Source organism: Rattus norvegicus, chromosome 3, assembly GCF_036323735.1.
Source record: "Rattus norvegicus strain BN/NHsdMcwi chromosome 3, GRCr8, whole genome shotgun sequence".
NCBI classification, from domain to species: Eukaryota; Metazoa; Chordata; class Mammalia; order Rodentia; family Muridae; genus Rattus; species Rattus norvegicus.
In genome coordinates this window covers 69,115,234-69,134,918 of record NC_086021.1, presented here as the reverse complement: position 1 = coordinate 69,134,918, position 19,685 = coordinate 69,115,234, and the positions used below count along the sequence as shown (strand labels likewise).

General features: G+C 40.3%; 1 protein-coding gene across 5 annotated transcripts in view; it reads left to right on the top strand.

The window, feature by feature from the left end:
- Fign (fidgetin, microtubule severing factor) overlaps window positions 1-19,685 on the top strand; it is a 123,231-nt gene that overhangs the window by 34,230 nt on the left and 69,316 nt on the right. Inside the window, exon 1 of one of the 5 annotated variants that reach the window (XM_008761889.4) lies at window positions 1-19,685. This exon is cut by the window's left edge and continues 34,015 nt beyond it; it is cut by the window's right edge and continues 13,742 nt beyond it. The exons of the other annotated variants lie outside the window; for them this stretch is intronic. The gene's annotated coding sequence lies outside the window, so the exon portion shown is untranslated. 5 annotated transcript variants of the gene reach the window in all.

The window sequence follows — 19,685 nt, the reverse complement described above, 5'->3', positions numbered from 1 at the left end:
GGAGGAGGCAGTAGACAGATTCACAGAGCTATGAATGGCGCTGATGTGAAATGTGACCCTGATAATGGTTATGCAGTGCTCTTGAAATCCACCTCTTTTACAGACTTTGTCCTTTTATGTGAAGGTGACACTGAAGAGTGTGCCTGCCCAGAGAGGTGCAATCTGTCTCTATTTTTATGTCACCAGGGACATATCTTGGCCTAGCGGGGGCCCAAGTCTCACACCACATGGGGGCCTTGTTTTAAGGCTCATAGTTAAAATTTATACTTCAGCCTTAGGCTCTCCTGAGCCTCTGGTAGATCTGCGTCTGCTGATTCTGTACCATTATGGAACTTGGAGAATGGATACTGAAAGCCTCACTTACCGGATTTAGTTGATTTCGCTGCTACATATTTATGGCTGCGAGATGGTTAGTTTAACTTGTATATATTTTGGCAAAAAAAAAAAAACAAAAAAAAAACAAAAACAAAAAAACAAAAAACCCTATTTCCCTAGAACTGATGTTACTTTTGAGGGGTAGGGGTGAAGTTACAAAGCACATCTGACTCAGTCTCCCTAGTGAGACTTGATTACAAGCAGTACTTATCCCTGAAGCGGGGAGCTCACAGCAGATACTGGAGTACATGGAGCACACTCAACTCCGTGTGTCACCTTAGAGAAGCTGCAGAGGGAAGAGAGGCCAGGCTTGTTTAGAACGAGTGGAAATCTTTCAGAATAGCGATGCTGCTAATAAAAACAAAGACAGGGAGATAGTGGGAAGTGTTCAGCTTGTGTGGGGGAAGAAGGAAGTGCCAGTAAAAGAGAGATGCCAGTGATCTGATCACCTCAGTTCTTGGGTGTCCCAGGCCTTTGGAAAGTTACCCACTAGCATCTGCAGCTAGAAGACCTGTGTGCTAACACTTCTGTCTAGAGGGATTGCTTCTGTAACACGGTTATTTCTAGGGAAACCTTGGCAGACTCTCCCGTGTCAGTGGTCTCTTCACTTTCTTAGCTCCTGATTGACTCAGACATTCCCCCTAGGTAGGTTTGCTGCGTGAAGGAGCTCTCCTGTGACGAGATCATGCCTTGAGTGCCCATATACTCATCGAGTGGTGTTAGCTCATACGGACATGTCACAGGTGACAGAAATAGCCTTTGCATGGCTGTGTGATTTGTAAATCCTTGGGCTGGTGACTGTCCTTGCTTCTCACAAATCCCAGAGGTAGGCAGAATTGATGGAGTGCCTCATGTTTTATAGAAGAATTGTTGGGTAAGGAAACCTGCTCCAGATTATTCACTGACATGGCGAAGCAGATTTCGAATCCTCAAGTATTGGCCTAGAGGGATGTTCCTTTTCTCCTTTTCTTTTCTTTTTTTGTTTGGTCTACTGGGACCAGAACCTCTGGCCTTGCCTGTACCCTTCATGAGCTCACACACTGAGCCACATCCTCAGCCAACATGGAGGATTTTAGAAAAGTTTTCCTCAGGGTTTTCAATTGCTGAGTAGAGAGCCCAGCTGTAAGAATCCCTGAGCGCATACAACGACACACGCTTCTGTCTATTTCCTTCGTAATTATAATGTGTAAAAGCAGGAAGGGTCAGAGTAAAGTACAGAGTGAAGGGATGTGCATAGAATACTTGCCACTCCGTATGGATTAGTTGTGATCTATACATGATTGCTGAGCACTTGGAGACTATGTGGTAACATTAAATCTTTATATTAATTGACTTGTGCTTTTTCTGAGCCATATTTCTATGAGAAGACCAAGCTGTCAGCGGTTAAGCCTTCAATGATTTTAGACATCCGACATCCCTCTGCTAAAACAAGATGCAATGGATGAGAATGCTCTGGTAAAGACTGTTTCTTATCCTCAGATAGAATGCCTTCCCTCTTCTTGCCGTTCTGTTCTTCTTTATCAGATTGTCTTCCTCATCGGAAGCTTGGAGAGAACTTTTCCCTTTCAGCCTTTTCTCCAGGTGTGTGTGTGTGTGTGTGTGTGTGTGTGAGAGAGAGAGAGAGAGAGAGAGAGAGAGAGAGAGAGAGAGAGAGAGAGAGAAAGCGTTCCCACAACATACCCCATTCATGACAACCTCAGAGTTCTGGAGCCACCTTTTTCATCTAGACTTATATGGTCTTCAGGTAGAGCGTTCAGACTCTTGTGAATTCTCATAGCAACCATGTTGCCACGAGCTCTGTCTCTTGCACAGGCTAGTCCCAGCCCCACTCTCTGCCTTCCTTTCTTCAAGGGAAACTAAGAAAAGATCTCATTATTCCTGTTAATGCTGTAGCCTTAAAAGGGTTTAAACTGTCTTTGTGGGGGGTGGGTCGGGGTTCAGGCAAGTAATGCTCTTCCCTGATATCAGTGTGGTGAATAATTTCTTCAATTTATTCTGTTTCAAAATAGCACAGCGTAGTCATTTGACTTTAGAGTTGAGATTCCTGTTCACAGCCCGTCAGTCATGTGCTTGTTTGTTTCTTGTGGAAACGGAGGCTTCTTCATATTTAAGAATCTGTTTCAAAACTTAAATTGGTTTGGAAGTCCATGGCGCTCTTCTCCTACTCTCTGTGTCTCCTGTGCCTCCCCTCCTCCTCCAGGCCTCACACAGACTCAATAGGCAGGTGGCTTAGTTGAAAGTATGAGAATCTGAATTCAGATCCCCGCCAGCCCCGCTCCACCTGTAATTCCATTGCCTGGGAAGTGGAGATAGGAGGATCCCAGGGACTCACTGGCCCGCAGTCAATCAGATTGTGAGCTCTGGATTCACTGAGAGACCCTATCTCAAAATAAATAAGGTGGAGAACGACTGGAGAGAACACTTCATTAAAGTTCATGCTCTCCATGCACACACACACACACACACACACACACACACACACACTCACATGGGTGTGCGTGTGCACACATGCATGCACACACACACATGCACACACACCCATGCTCACATGTGTGTGTGTGTACACACATGCATGCACACACACACATGCACATACATGTACAGACACACACATGCACATATACACACACATGCACATACACACTCACACACACTTCCACACACACAGGCACATGCCACATGTCACATGCAACAAACCGTAAAAGCATATTCTTTAAATACATAGGAACTCGCCTCATAGCATTAAAATGTAATAGAATTTTATGTAAATGATGGAGTACAAATAGTTTGTTCATTTTCATATACTCTTGATTATCAACCTTCGTCAGCCTACCAAGTTATCTGATTTACTAAAATGCATGTATAAATTTGGCAGTACCTATTCCATTTAACAATACATGATGGTTTCATTAACATTCCTTTCTTAAACTAATGTAAAACCTTAATTGAATCTTAAGTTTCTCCTTGACTGGGATTTTCTTAAACCTCTGTTCTCAGAAATGATATGTCACTAGAAAGTAGAAGTGAATCTTAGGTTTATTATTTTTTATCATATTAGAAACATATTCTAAATGTAAAACATATGTAAAATAAGAAGGTGCATTTATATGAACATTTAATTACTCCAGTACCCAGTGCCCAAAATTTGTAAGGCAGTGATCAAAAATTACAATGTTTTATTTGGCTTGTCGAGTTCTGATTTTATGATTACAGGCTTCTAGAAGAGCTGGGTACTGCATGGTTCCAAACATGAACTGTTGGCATGCCACTTTCTCAGGAAAACAAGCATGGAATGGCATTTCTGTTTCCACAGCTTTGAAAAATAACATCTTAATTTCATATAGCCAAAAATATCTGACAAAGCCTATTCCTCGTCCTTACACTATCCTAACAGCTAACGTTTCTTGATCCATGCTGCCTAACATTTGTGCGCACAGAGTGTTTTCGTTTAGAAAATTCCCTTGTACGGCGATTGCCAGGTTTTGTGTAGATATGTTTTTCCTCATTTATTCCCACAGGGATCTTAGTGGCCAGTTTAGGTCCATTTCTTCCTGGAGGCAAGGGGTGAGCTCTGCCCTCCCCAGGGTGCCTGTGAAACCATGGCTTTATCAACACTCGACTACCACAGGGATGAGAAACAAATCAAATTTCTATTCTGTGCGTTTTGCTTCTTCTTGGATAAAACAAGAAAAAAACTGCTCACAAGGACTGGCAGTCTCCATTTGCAAACACGTGTTTCAAAAGTTTGAAAGTGACAGCAAGGCAGACCCCATAGACAGGAGAATTTACCATCTTTAACACTTAGCTGTCCTGTCTAGGCCACGGAGGTGCTGTTTGCTTCACTATTTAGATTGCAGTATCAGTGGACGTTACCGTCTCTCATGAATTGTGTGGATTCACTTTCAAGTCAGCAGTTAGAAAGCAAGGAGTAGCATAGGATGGTACTCTTGTCTCTGTGACATTAGACAGTGGGATACTGGACATCAGCCCCACTTTCCAAGACAAGAAGACCTCTGTTGCCTTCACATAGAGTGGGGCTGGCCCAGGCGTGTGGCCGGGGCAGAGTGTGGAGGGAAGAACAGATAATGTGTACAGGCTGTCCAAGCTTCTGCTCCCCTTTCCTTAGTTTACCATTCTTTTGGATTCCTATTGTCTTTCCACATTTGGAATGTTTTCTAGAAGGGCCCAAGAGAACCCACCAAGGCAGACAGAGAGAGCAGCTATAACATCAATCCTTACTAGAATTCCCCTACAGTAGGATGATGAACAGATCAGTTCTCTTTTATGAAACTACAAAATGAACCTCCAGGAGATAAATAAGCCTCTGACCACTCAGCAGCTTGGAAGAGCGCAGCACCGTTCAAAAAGCAGACCTTGCCCTTACCAAAGTTCACCCACCCGTCAGGTGTAAGGCCAGCAGCATTGTACACGGAGCAGGAATGGAAAGTCCTTCCCAGTGTGCCCTATTCATTACCTCTTCTAAAGAACCACAAGTGCTGATGAAGTTGAAGAGACTTAAGGGATGGATAAGGCAATGCCAATAATAATATTCGTTAAGCACAGGTACTGTTTTGATACAATACTGTGTGGTCTTCTATTCAAGTCCCTTCCAGGCGGTGAAAACCAGCAATCATTAGTAACTTCCCTTAATAAAAGAAAAACGTAAGTTCAGAAATGAGGTCCCAAGATTAGCCTGTTGCACAGAGCCGTGGGAATTCTAAGCTCTCTTCCTACAGCCATGTCCTCACGTGTGCCTTCCTGACTTCCTTCTGTGAGGAACATGGGTACCATTACTCTAGAATTCTCCATCTGTGAGAAGTGTGGGTACAGCATGCCTGTTGCTCCTTTAATAATCCCACAGTTTTGGATATGGTAGCAAAAGCAGAGATGGAGCGAATCAGCCACATGTAGGAGCTAGATAGAGTAATATAATTAGCATCAGGCCTGGCTTTCCTTCATGATTGATAAAATCTAGTCTGTTGCTTAGTAAGGAAATCATAGGTGCAGCAAACCTATCTTGGGTGGTACAATCTAATGATATGCCATGTCTAATTAACAGACAATTTATGAGATACTCACTGGTTTCTTTTCTGGGTGTTGCAGTTTAAGAATTTTAGTATATGCACACATATAAATGCCCTTCTCATTCTCAGTTGAATGAACCCGTTTCTGCATTGTTATTTTTCTGATGTTCATTGAGCATTGAAAGCTACCATCTGCTCAATCTTAAAATGAAATGGCCCCTTGCTTAAATGATAGTCTTTCTTACAAGAGGTTCTCCCTGCTCAAAGCTTACAGACAGTTTTATGGGAGACAGACATGTAAATAATCATGGATAAATGTGCCTAATGATGTTCCGTGACAAACACAGGCTTAAATAAACACCTAGTTTGGGCACGTGTTTTCTGTTTATCTTAAAATCCTGGGGAGTCTCTGAATCTTCTCTAGCTTGTTCCTTATCTCTAAAATTGGGATAATAATGTTATTTTACATGTTATTCATAGGGCTAAGTGCAAACTTGTGTGTGCTCCTTGCATATTCATTCTCTCTCTCTCTCTCTCTCTCTCTCTCTCTCTCTCTCTCTACTCTCAAGTAGCCTTTCCTTCCTTTGCTATTCTTTGACTGACTGGGTCATATCTTTCTCTGACTCATCATTTCTCCCTCTCAATTAGACACTACTTACCTTCCTTATTAGGGATTAAAGGTGTGTAGTAACCATGTTGCTGGATCAAAATTCCTCTTCAGGTTACCTAGGAAGCGCAAGGCCCTGGGTTCGGTCCCCAGCTCCGAAAAAAAGAACCAAAAAAAAAATTTCCTCTTCAGGAATACATACAAATAACAGTATGTTTTATATGCCATTAAAGGTTATTGCAGTGCTAAAAAAAATCAAGCATGGGTTTTCTTAGACACGGTGATAATTGAGAATGAAGACTGAGGGAGTTGCCCAGAGGAGGATAGAGAGAAGGAGGAGTGAAGCTCATTTCACAGGAGCTAGAGATGTTTCTGGAACATTGCTGAAGAATGGGTTATGTAAAATATTTAAAGTGGCAAATACTTTCAGGTCAGAGGATGAAAATGAAACCCAATTTATTGTTAAGAAGAAATGACACTTGAGGAAGTTGAAATCTCAGTTACTCATTTATATGGTAGGAGGAGCCTGGTATCCAGGACAAAGAGCTAGACTATTACACAGGAAGATTAGGAGGTGACTTAGAGAAGCTATAGGGAAAGGTCAAGGCAACATCTAGGCTTTATTTGCTGAAGAAAAGGAACCATAAGACTCAGCTCCTAAAGGGATGGCTAACACTTTCCCTTTGTGTACAGTTGATAGCTGCGTAAACATTGCTAAATAGTTTTGCTAAACTGAACTTTGACATCTAAAGGGAGGGAGCAAGTTGGTACTTCATAGCCCTCTAGTTCCCAGGTAGAACAGTTTCATCAGTAAAATCTTATGAGAAACTGGCTATCTTTTCACTCACTCTCATCTCCCTCCTCCATGTTCTCTCTTTCTTCCAGAGAGAATTCCATAGGCTAGTAGGTGTGGGTTAATATTAACTGGGGTGCTTTACAGAGGGTCTTTAGAGTTTGTAATGATAATGTCCATTCCGAATTATGAAAGAGAGATTGCACTATACAGCATTTCCCCAAATGATTTAACTGTATGTTCAATTTCATAGAATATATTCATGTGAGCACTTACTGTCCCTATACTTTGTAAACAAACAAACAAACAAACAAACAAACAAATGCCAAAGCAACAAAACCCCCCAAATGAAAACAAAACCCTGTCAATTTCAAGTTAACACAAGTATTGAGTATCTGTTGTCTCTAGTAAATGTGTATGCTGCCTGGAGGATGACGCATATTTTTCCAATAGTAGGGGAGAAACATAGCAAAAAGCATTAACCCTTGAGATACCAAATATTTGCAGAACCAAAGCATGCATCTGAATCCCAGAATAAGTTGGAGGCGAAGAGACACTGGGTCCTTCAGCTTTGCCCTTGAACAAGATAGAAAAAAAAAAGTCTCCATAGCAAGCTCCAAAGGAATGATGGGACAAAAGGTACCGTGACACCTGTGTTACGTCTACAGTTCCAGCAGGAAAGCAAGGGAATACAGAGTAATGTGGCATTTAGTTAAGATGGCATTTAAATAATCCTGATTGACAGTATCATCTGCCATCCTGTTGCTTATCAGTTTGTATCCAGTCTGATGTGTTATTTAGAAATGGAAGCACACCTCTCTGGTGATGTATCGTTCTTTATTTTTAACAGCATTTTCTTAAAATGTATATATTCTTCATCAGTTCTGTGTTTTCTCCCCCAGTTAGTTTTCGTCACTGAAGTTGTTATTTCATATCTCCTGATTGTATCGGTAGGCTATTATTTTTTACTGTTATGACCATTTTAATGATGGACTTTCAAAGGATTGCTCATCAGGACCCAGGAAGCTCTTCCTTGATAACTAATGTTTTGCGATGCTTCCTGAGTTGAGTGTACATTTTCAACAGGTAGGTCTTATTGCTCTCCCTACTGGCTTGTCTTTTATTGAGCAACTACTACGCGAGATGTGTCACTAGGTGGTGAAGAAATGGGGGAGAATGGGACACTTGCTGTGGTCCTTTTACACATTATCTTCCTCCTTGCTTTTTGTAGCTCTGCCACGAGATTTAGCTCTTTGCTCTTCTGCTCTTTTTACCTACAGAATGCATCCATAGGGACAGACGGGCCAATGCTTACACGTGTGTGCTAGCACACAAGCTTGTGCCTTCATACACTGGTTGGATGGTGAACAAGTAGCAGTTGTGGCATAGGTCAGATGCTAAAACAAGTTGTTGGATTTACTTTCACTTCTCTGGGGCATGAGATCTGGTGATTTTGTCCATCTCACATAGCTCTGATACTGTGAATAGCCTGCAGTCATCTTAGTTAAACGGAAGTAATGGAGAGATGTGAAAGGCATGTCAGAGGAAGGATGGGGCACTGAGCTGCCTTGTCCTAGGACTGTAGTTCTCGCTGGGACCACCTGTGTCTGTCGCATCCATGCCGAGCAGAAGGACACACGCGTGCATGCCTTCCTCCCTCCTTCTCACAGATTCTTAGACTGTGTTGGTCTTCTTGTCTCCTCCAGCGTCTCTAGCAAAAGGTCGTAGGTTTCATTTGATTACCTCCTTGGTTCCCTGTTAAACTCGGATGGGTCACCTTGCTCCACATAGCTGTTTAGAATGTGTTCATTTGTTTTTTTCTCCAGCGTGTCCAGTGTTGAAAGTTAATGCTTTCTCCTTCTATTTTCACAGAATAGATGTCAGAGGACACAACATTAATAGGAGTCTGTTTCCTCTATTATGTCTCAGGCCTAGGCTTTCAGAGACCTCTAGGAATTACCATTTGCAGTAGAAAGTGAGCTGCAGTAAATGGACAGAAGTTTTTCTCTATCTTTTCCTAATTGCTTCATGGCTTTGAATTTGGACTGTTTCATTTAATTAACAAGATGTTATTAACCTCATCACCATGAGTAAAAATAGACTATATTTTAACATTTGAGGTGCGTCTAGTATCTTGGAGGAAGATACATGCAATAGCATGTTGCTGTGTATTATTGAGCTAAATGCTTTTAACAGCGTTACTCCAGAACATAGCTATAAATATCCTATGAAGATTAACAACATCTTCTACTAGGGCATCTCCTTACTATTCCGGATGCTTCTAGAAAATCCAATTCTGTGTTTGCTCCTCTATCAGAACAAATAACAGGCAATGTAAAATCTTTTGACTTGGGCAATGTAAAAGCTACAAAAATAATTCAGTTCACATCGGCATCTCAGGGATTTATTTTTTCAGTTCCAGTGATAATGCAAAATAGGACATGTTATTTATTCTCATATTTACATATTTGTTGAGGTAGGTTTTGAAACAGAAAATTGGTATAATTGCCTGAGTAGAGAAGGTGTGGGAATTCTAGTTGATGTGGGGACCATAAAGGTTTCTGTGTTTGAGGGGCAGTCAAAGCACAGCAGTGTCTCTGGGCTGCATGTGCTCCCCGTCTGATGTTCTCCTCAGAACAAAGCAAACATTTAAGGTGAGTTTCATTGACTGTTTAAAATTCTTAAAGCTGAGCTCACTTCTGGGTCTCTGTTCACTTCTCGGAGAGAATCCTTGTTAGCAAATTTAAAGGCATGTTGATTTGTCTTTTAATGGAGAAAACATTTTGTTCGTCCTAGTAATTGGAAGACCCTCATTTTTATCTCTGTCTCTCTCATTCCACAAACTCCACTCTGTTTTTTGCTTTTTTTTTTATTCTCGAGTCGATTTTCTCTTCTTGAAAAGAAGAGAGAGTTATTTTCCAGGTAAAGCGAACTATGTGATACTCAAATAGATTTGGCTGAATTAAACAGCTGAGTAACTGCTCGTTAATACCTACCTCACTGATTACCAGGGTTTATCATTCGTGGATTCATCAGCAGGCCTCCATATTTTAGCACACTACACTCACTGTTTGCGGGAGGGTCGCATCACAGAACAGAGTAAGAAACTGCCACATTCATGAACTAGGGGAGATAAACCCAGATGCTGTCTGGAACCAAATCAGTTAAACATAGTGAAAAACATGTATTAAAAATAGCTCCTCCTTACTAACTATTAAACATTGGCTGATTGTTGAACTGGGAAAAATTAAGGCAGAGTATTGACTGGGTTCCTTGGTTCCCTCTCTCTTCTTCTCTCCCCTTCTGTCCCTCCCGTATCATTCCATAACTCATTCTAAAGTAGATTATATTCAGTGTTTAAACTTAACAATCAAAGACTTGACAAAAAGTACACTCTGTGTTTTGTAAATACCTCTTCAGTTCGGGGCCTCTAGAACCTCATTTGGTTTACAACAAAGTATAACATATTCTTAATTCTCTGGCCAGTGGCCAATGGCCCTATTCTTCATGATCTTTACCTTAGACAGAAAATGAAAAAGCACTATGGTACAACATTTGCGCCCCATATTGTTGGGAATGTTTGAGTTGGAAGTCGCTTCCTAACGTGGCATAAGGAAAGACTCTGCCTTCGTCTAAACTGAGGTTACAGTCTAAAACTCAAAGACTGTTATAAACCAAAACAATGCTTAACTACTTAACCTACCTCCATGACTTCTAAGGACAGAGTCACAGTTTTGATATTCATCTGCTGGGCAACACCGATCTTTCACTGGAATTATTTTTATTTTAAACTTGTATCCCCGGGGCTCTCACAGCAACCTCTCACATGTCAGGCAAGAGAGAGTAGTACCACCAAGAGGCCACACCATGCTCCTGGAGGCAGGCTTGCCTCTTACTTCTCTAGATTAGATAATTCAGATTTTAAACATTTCTTTAAGTACGATCACATATACTTTTATGTTTCTCTTTACTGCTTAAAGGCCGAATTGGAATCCCTATCAGTAAATATCGGGAATTTTCACAATGGCTTCATTCCGTTAAACTCTTTTTTTTTTTTTTGTTTTTTTTTGTTTTTTTTGTTTACCTGGTTTAGAAAGCTTGCTTCCTCTCACACTGGTATTCGTTTTCATTCTTTCCCGGCTGCAAAGGATTTTACACATTTCTTTTTCTGCTGCTCCATTTCACAGTTTGATTTTACTTTATTTTCTTCTTTTTCCTGTGCATGTATAATCATAACCCTATACTTACCTGTGACTCCATTTATATCCAGGTTGTATCTTTTGTTTTGAATTACAATTACATCCATTCCTCTTAGCAACATTACCTCTCTCCACCGGGATGTTATCTTTAAAATTCAGTATCATGTGATCTTTCTTTATTGGAGGCAGTTAGATGAAGTGTTTAAGAAATACAGGCCTCCGCCTCAGGGAGCACCACAGTAGGCTTCCCTGACATTGAGTCATTGGAAGCTGCTCTTTCATAGGCCCAATTTGGTCATCTGATTTATGTACTTTGTATCTTCAGAGTTGAGGAACAGACTTCCCAGGGAAAAAAGCACATTTATTTTAATGTTGGGATCATCTCGAAATGGGGACATTGTTAGGTGCCAAATTGAAATTATTAGTATTTTATACTTGTTTTTGCAATAGTGAGACATATGCTGGTTACACTGTGGCTTTGGAAAGCACTTCCTGCCCCATTTAGAGTCTCAAGTGCAAACCATAACCCTGCAGAATGTTATGTGCGTTTGGGGCACTCCCAGGGGGACCTTGGGCCCATAAACCAGCGGATGGATTATATAATGCTGCATAAATGCTGTATTTTTCATCTGACAGACATAATCTTGATCCTATATTTTTATGTTACCTAACTGCTTCAGAATACCGCTGTTGAAGCAACCCATCAAAATGGAAATTGCTTCTAAAACATGGAGCAATAAATATTGGTCAAGGCTTTGTGTAATTCAGTGACTCAATACTTGAACGCGAGTCTATTGAAATTGTCTGTTGCTTTAGAAATAGGTTCATAATCTACATTTTATGATGCCATTTGAATTCTTTCTATCTTATAGCTCATATGTTTACTTTTTAAATATTAAAATAAACGCCACTTGATTTGTTTAAGGCCCGCCTATACATGAATCAAGCCTAAAAGCAGGCACAGATACAGTACTGACAAGTTATATAGACATGGGAATTCAAACGGTATACAGGTCAAGACACGTTTGTGGTACCTATGGAATAAATCATGAAAGGACACATCACTATGAAACTTGCAGTAAAAGTCCTGTCTCCGCTGGGTTGTGTTTGAATGACTTGATGGATGGGCCATGGGGTTGCATCCTTTTGTTGGGCCACATGCTTTCTCTGATTCTGTATACGAATGATAATAGTTTTGGCCTTATTGTTCCTTTCTTAGAAATATAGATAAGACACTTCCCAGTGCCCTCCTGTCTTTTGATTGGAAGCAAATTCCAAAGCTGATCGCTCTGACTGCCTGGTTCCCTTCCGGCCACCATCTTTAGCATGTCCGTCTTTAGCATGTTCCACTTGCGCACGTCTTGCTGATGGCACCTTCCAACTTTCACTGTTAAGGACAAATTACCCTTTGCTTATGAGATGGCAACAGCTATAGATTACTTAACATTTTACCAAGATTGACTTTACTGTTCTCATGGGCAGAGTTTGCACATGAGCGTTCATGCATTATAAATACTCTTTATTCTCCAAGGCACACAGCAAGGCTTGTCCTGGAGTCTTGTGTGTCTCAGGGTATTTTATTTCTTGACCCTCGATGTTACTCTTTCTTCTTCAGCTTCGCTGTAACATTAAGTTGAGCTCTCCAACTGATTATCTTTTCATTTTATTTGTCTCTTTATAACCTAGGACTGTGTCCTAGTCATAAGTTCTTAGAGGTTTTAGTGAGGCTCAGAGAGTATCCCATTAAGGGTTCAGCTCCTGCCTCTTTTACATTTAGTATCGTTTAGAGTATGTGCAACCATGAAGACCTTGTTTTAGACTGTGAAACTTTCTTCACTGAAAGTTGGTGTCATATGCTTTTCTTTTATCTCTTTTTAAGATTAGTTTTGAAGCTTTTCATTATTTTATTTATTTAATGTACACACCTATGGCTCCTGTGTGTGGAAGTAGAAGAAACACGCAGGAATCCTCTCTCTCCTATGCTGGTCCTGGGGATCAAACTCAGGTCGTTAAGCTTGGCAGCAAGCGCCTTTACTTGCTAAGACATCTTGATGACAATTTCCCTTCTCTACAGAGTTTTTGCTCAAATATTTCCCAAGCAATATTAGTTTTAGAAATTACTGCAAAAAGGGCAACACATAACCTAAGGGATTTATTCAAACTGGATTTTTCTGTGTGTGAAATATAGTTGGTATATTTTGCAGATTTACTAAAGCCTTCTAAAGCATTTATAGGCTAAATTGTCACATCTTTGTTATGGATGATAAATTTTAAAAGAAAAAGTTATTAGTATTATTTTTCTTTGTGTGTGTGTGCGTGTGTATTGTGTGTGCATTGTGTGTGTATTATGTGTGTATATTGTGTGTGTATGTGTATTGTGTGTGTGCATTGTGTGTGTATTGTGTGTGTGCATTGTGTGTGTATTATGTGTGTATTGTGTGTGTGCATTGTGTGTATGCATTGTGTGTGTATTGTGTGTGTGTAGTGTGTGTGTGTATTGTGTGTGTGTGTGTGTGTGTGTGTGTGAGACTGGGTCTTTGTGGTAGGGTAGGTATGCGGGTGTCCATGAGGACATCAGATACCCCTGGAACTAGACTTGCAGGCAGTTGTAGGCTCCCTGTGTGTGGACATGAGTAATATAATCCTTCTAACTTCAAATCTGTAAGGACTTCCATTATTATTTAAACCTACTTGGCATTATTCACTTACCATTGTACTTTTAAAAACACAATCACCACCAAATTAGATTACTAGACTAAAGCTACAAATCTAAGTTTTAAGTTTGTGTGTCAATCCTAGTTCATAGCATGCTATTCTTCAGGCACATGACTACTTAACAGTGGAAATGATAAGGCTATTAATTGCTTTGGTGATTAGGTTCTTGACTCTTATTTTTTTTTTAATTTTTTATTTTCAGTATATCACTGTGAAATAAAGTCAGTTCACCCATCTCCATCACTGCGTTATGGAGTGAAGGCTAGCACTTTGAAGAGGAAATGATAAATTATTCTTCGGGGAGCAATACAGTTTACTAAGCTGTGTATGAGGCTTGGGGGTCAGGTGACCTAGCTCTTTTCAGAGGGTCAAAGGCATGTGTCAATTGACAGTACTTTCTTCCCTAGCTGAGCTAGTACACGGCTCACACAGCTCGCTTGCTGTCGTCTTTGCATACCCGCTGTGGAGAAAGTTCATCTTGCTAGGTAAGCTCCCCTCTAGTTGAAAATGGCTACCTACTACTCTTTCAGAGTCATACCCGGGGGAGAGGAGAAGATGTGATGGAATCTGGCAGGTATAGGGTTTCGAGTGCCGATCTGTTTCTTGTTTATCGTAAGCCTTCCAAATCTCTGTGAAAAGCCTGTTTCTAAACTTCTTTTATCATTCTGGTGATAGGAAGATGAACATTGTTACTTGAAATATAAACTCAAGCAGTAGTTGATGATATTAATTATAATAAGCAGTCCAAACAGCCTTGACATTCAAAGCACATTCAGACCTCCTGCTTAGAAATAGTTTAGATTATTTATCTTTGTGTGTGTGTGTGTGTGTGTATCTAACAAAATACATATTTGTATATACATACAAATAAACATACATGTGTATATGATTATCTACACATTCCTACTTTATATATGCATATACACAAAACATACATACATAAATCTATTTATACACACACATGCACACACACACACATATCAGATACAACATGACAGTATATAAAGGACTAGTTTAGGACTATCAGTTTATTTAGACCAAGTCTGGCAGGGGAGATCTGATGAGAACTAAATGAAATCTGTAGTTAGTCTCAGAGACAAGCTGAGACACCCAGCTCTCTCTGTAGTCCGTAGCTGGAAGAGCTTGGGAAATGTGGTAGTGTGTGTAAGTCGGTCTGCCAACTCTCATGTCGTTACAGATCCAACTGCTTTCCAAGGCACTGAAACTTCAGGTCTGCTGTTGTACTGCTTGTGAAAGTGCCACTTTCAGAAGATTGTACTTGAAGTGTTTTTAAATAGCACTAGAAAGACTCCGCCATGCCACAGGAAAGCTTTTCCCTGCTCCAAGTGTGCATTTAATCAGCATTATGGCAATTACATCTCAACTAGAAATGCTTCACCCTTTGTTTTGTGGCAGGAACTTTGTCTCGGATAAAATTATCACGAGGAGAGGTAATTTGAAATGTTTTTCCTCCATTTATTTATGACAGAATAAGACAGGGCATTGTCGAAAAGATGAATATCTTTTTCTATTTGAAGACATCTGTTCTGGTCTTTAGAGCTGGCTTGTAGAACGCCTATCAGTAAAACAGTGTCACCATTGCTCGGTAACTGTCCATGCACTAGGCGCATAGTTTCCTTGGGTTCCTTGACTGAGAGGCTGGAATGAGACTTAAAACTGGGCCTGAGAAGCACAAACTTGGTGACTCCTCTTATTTGATTATCTCATTGATTTTTTTCTTTTTAAAAAGCTGTGCTTTAAAAGAGTGCATTGCTGCCACTACTAACAAATGATTACCTGATATAGGTTTGGACACCTGGGAAAGTGAAGTCAATGAAAGCCCAAGCTGTGTGTCTACCCTAGATCGTCTTTCTGGATAACCTTCTAATAATACCACTGTATTTTATGTCTTGGGGGACCCTAAGTGAAGCACTCAGATACACAAATGAAAGTCATCACAGTACTCCAGAAAATGATAGTGTTAGATCTTTAATGTTGACGTAGCAGAAGGTAAGCTCATCTTCCCACTTAAGAAGAGTGAAAGTTGGCGTGATGGCTTTTATCTAAAATTGCAGGTTCCCGTTGAGGGAGGAAGCGCTAGGCTGGAAACTCTACGCAGATCATGTCACTGTGAGACCTATGATGATTTTAGGGTGCCTAAGACATACAGGGACACGGCCAAACTCATGCAGGTGACGTTGCTGCCCTCAAAGTAAGAGACTGATTTCAAATACTTCATTCTGGGAGGTAATTAAATAAACTAGGTAACTGGGTCAGAAACCAGAAAAAAAACAACTTATAAAGACATAGCGACAGAATTTCTTTATTTGCAAAGCTGTTTTCCATTTAGAAAATAGAATGGCCTTTTATTTACTACGAGAGAATGGGATAAAGATTATATGTTAATTTGTAAAATATTTCTAACTCTTAAGTTAAAAGCCTAACAAATTAGATTAAAACTGAAAATAGCAAGGAACAACATATTATAGGCTATGATTAAGGAAATGATACCACTAGGTGTTTGAGGAGAGGAAATGCTTTAAGTGTGTCACGTGACTCTGCCTTCCCCTTACAGCTCATGCTAGTCTGATGGGACTCTATACTCCCAGGGCTCAGGAGCTGAGGTTGGAGGATCAGGAGTTCAAGGCTGACATGGGCTCCATAGCCAGTTTAAAAGGAATATATAGTGAGACACTGTCTCCAAAAATAACAAACAAACTAAAAAGCAGTTCGACATAGAAAACAAGCACTTTCATAGCTCTAAGAAAAAACAGATATAGTTTTAAGTTTTAATCATCTAGCCCCATGGAAGAGATGAGAAGGAGATGGTTTGAGTAGATTAAATACCCACTCCTCTCTCGGAAACCAAACTGCTATCATGAACATCATACATAGATGGTTGGCTTAAGAGGGAGTGTAGCCAGTCACATGGGGAAATGGGAGGCCTGAGATTCTTGGTCAGTTCTACCCCTGGGGCTTGAAGGTGTTGCTAATGTCTGGATTCTGTTTCCTCATGTAGAAGAATATCAGAGTGTGTAACACGAGTCAATGACACAGTCTTACCGAGATGGACACCGCCTACACAAGGGTTTTAAAATCTCAGAGAGGCCAGGTAAATGGTTGGTACTTTAGGGATGTAAGGTTTGTCTAGCTTACCATTGCTGCCTTTAGCGAAGAGAACAAATGCTAGTCTTTCGACTTTAGAGATGGCACTTGCAGAGATCACGTGGGTTTCCAGATAAGGATGTCTGAATAATTTGTGATTTACAGGTTTGTATTGTGTGTGTGAAGGACAGTGTTTGGACATATATACATTACGATCCCGTAACAGTTATCTCTTATGAAGGAAAGCTCTTGTCAGTGACAGCATTCATAACACACGTAACACGCATGGCCTTTGTTAGTGAGCATTTTGTCACCGATCTTTATCATTGGGAAAACAGACTGTTTGGTACCTTGGAAATCCCATAGAGATATGTTGACAGGATAATACAGGAGAGAGAAAAAAAGGTATCCTATAACCCTGCCATTATATGCTCAGTTTTAATGTAAGGGTAAGAAGTTGCAAAAACCGCTTTAATAAAAAAATTAGCTAGACCATAAAAAAAAAGGCTGAAGATAGTTCATTAAAGCATAGTCTTCAGGCCTGCCATAACTCTCTGCCCTTCTTAGTCAGTGCTTCTCAACCTTGGCTAACATTAGAATCACCCAGGGAGCTTTAAATATCCCAACATCCAGCCTACCCCTCTAGCTGATTAATTTAGAGTGGGGAGGGGGAGGAGGCAGCATTTAACAGTATCTTTTAGAGCCCCACATACAAGTCTAGGTACCACCTAGCTCGAGTTCGAATTCCTGCTCCTGTCTGTGTGTCTCAATTGGATCTACACATTTTGCTTAATCCTTCCCAGCTCTAGGAATTCTTCTCTGGCCCCTTTAAGTGAACTCTTTAGTAATGCTAGTGAGCTGAATGATGTCAGGCTAAACTTTCTATTTTATACCCCCCCAAGCTGTATTAGGAAATACTTCTTAATTTGTTTCTTTTTGTTTTTGTTTTTGTTTTTTTTTTTTTTTTTGTTTCATTTAGAAGTTGTGTTGGCTTGCAACACTGAATCCAGGATTTCTTCATGCTCAGAGTTTGTTTAAACAACAGGCCTTTGGAATGTTTATGTTTTCCATTGCAAATATTCTAGTGAAGAGAGAATTGAACCCTTGGGCAGGATGGCTGATTTGCTTTAAGGTTACTTTCCTGTGCTCCTGTGATGCTTCAGAGTGGGATTTGGGTGTGGGCTGGGAAGAAAGGCACTGAACAAAAATCATATCCAGTCTCCCTTCTCCTCAGCCCATCCTACCAGCGTATCCATTCTAGTTTCTTTACATATCAGGAGGGTCCCTATATATCATCACCACAGAGATGAGCACTGTCAGTGCAAGAAACAAGATGGAGCTTTGGGAACCACTGGTGACCAGTCTTCTCACTACACAAGGAAGGCTGCGTAAAGGCTAAGTGACACTTCCAAAGTCATATAGTAAATTGTGCCCTTTGTTCCTGCCGGTGCGGTCTCTTCACTTTCACCAGAACACAAGAAGCCCTGTCGTCCCAGCCCTTGATCTAAAGCCTTATTCGTATAGGTGCTTGGCAAATATTTGTTGAATGAAAACATGAATGAATGCTATTTCGTGACCTTCCAGTTCTACTCAGTCACACTGTAGGAAGAATACTGGTTTCCGGTTTCTTCTAAAATCTTCCCTTTAGAAACAGCAAATGTTGATGCATAAATCATCTGCTTGTTCTTTAAGGCCTACACGTGTAGCCATTAAAGTAGTTTGTTTGGTTCTATTAAGACCTTTACAAATCATTTATTCAACTGCCCTATAGAGCCCGTGAAGTATTATACTGCTGTTGATAGTAATCAAGAAGGCATGATGATCAAAGACCCAAATCTATGAAATTTGAACTTTTATTCAGTAGGAAAGATGTTCTTTTGCCTAGTGAGCAGCCAAATGGTGTTTTTATATCCATAAAATTCCTTTCCCTTTAAAATATTCTTACATTCCTTTTTCGGACCTTTATTTTATTAAAGCAAAAGATTACAAGTTTTTTTTAAGTGGATTAAATAATTTGGTGTCTGCCAAATTTTTTTTCTCGAGGTCTCTGAGTATTCCCTGTCTCAGTCATTTAACGAGCCTCTAAAAGCAAGGCCAAACTGCAGCTTCATGGGAAAAACACTTGGGAAGCATCCAATCCAGTGCATGCCAACTCACATTTGCCTTCCTCTTTCAAAGCCACATTTCCTGGCTGGACTGGTTAGAATTTCCCTTTGAAGAGAAAAAAAAGAGTATTCCTGGATTGGTTTCAAGCCCTTTTGTTCATGGCAGTCATTCTAGAATTTTCTACAGAGTTCTTATAAGCCAGCAGAAAAAAAAATGATTTTTATCGTTTTCTCTGGAAAATTACTCAAATGTGTGTTCTACGCCCTGTCAGAATTCACTCTTTGATGAATTCCCAGCCTGTGCCCATTTTCTCTGATCAATTTAAATTTCTAGTAGTGCATGTAACCAAAACTTTGAGTATGTTGTATTTCTTCCCTCTGGTTGGATGCCCTGGTTGGATGATTATGTTCTTCTGTTTGCACCAGTTTCTCTATTAAGGAACAACATCTGAGGAATATTAGGTACAGGTACTTGTTCTAGAAAAGGGGGGGGGGGTAAAAAAGGATGTGTCATTTAGATCCTGTTTCCTCATCTATAAGGAGGGAATTTGACTATGCCGTTCCCAGCTAACATAGGGTCCGTGTGTTAGCTTTTACGCCTGGCAGCCCCTGTGGGTAGAAGTTGTGGTAGCATTGATTTAAGTCAGGACAGCTTCCATTCACTCACATATATTTGCAAACTTGCTTAAGCTCTTTCATAAAATGGATTTCACTGCTAAACTGGTACTGAGTTCTAAAACTTCAGTTTTCAATTAATTTGGG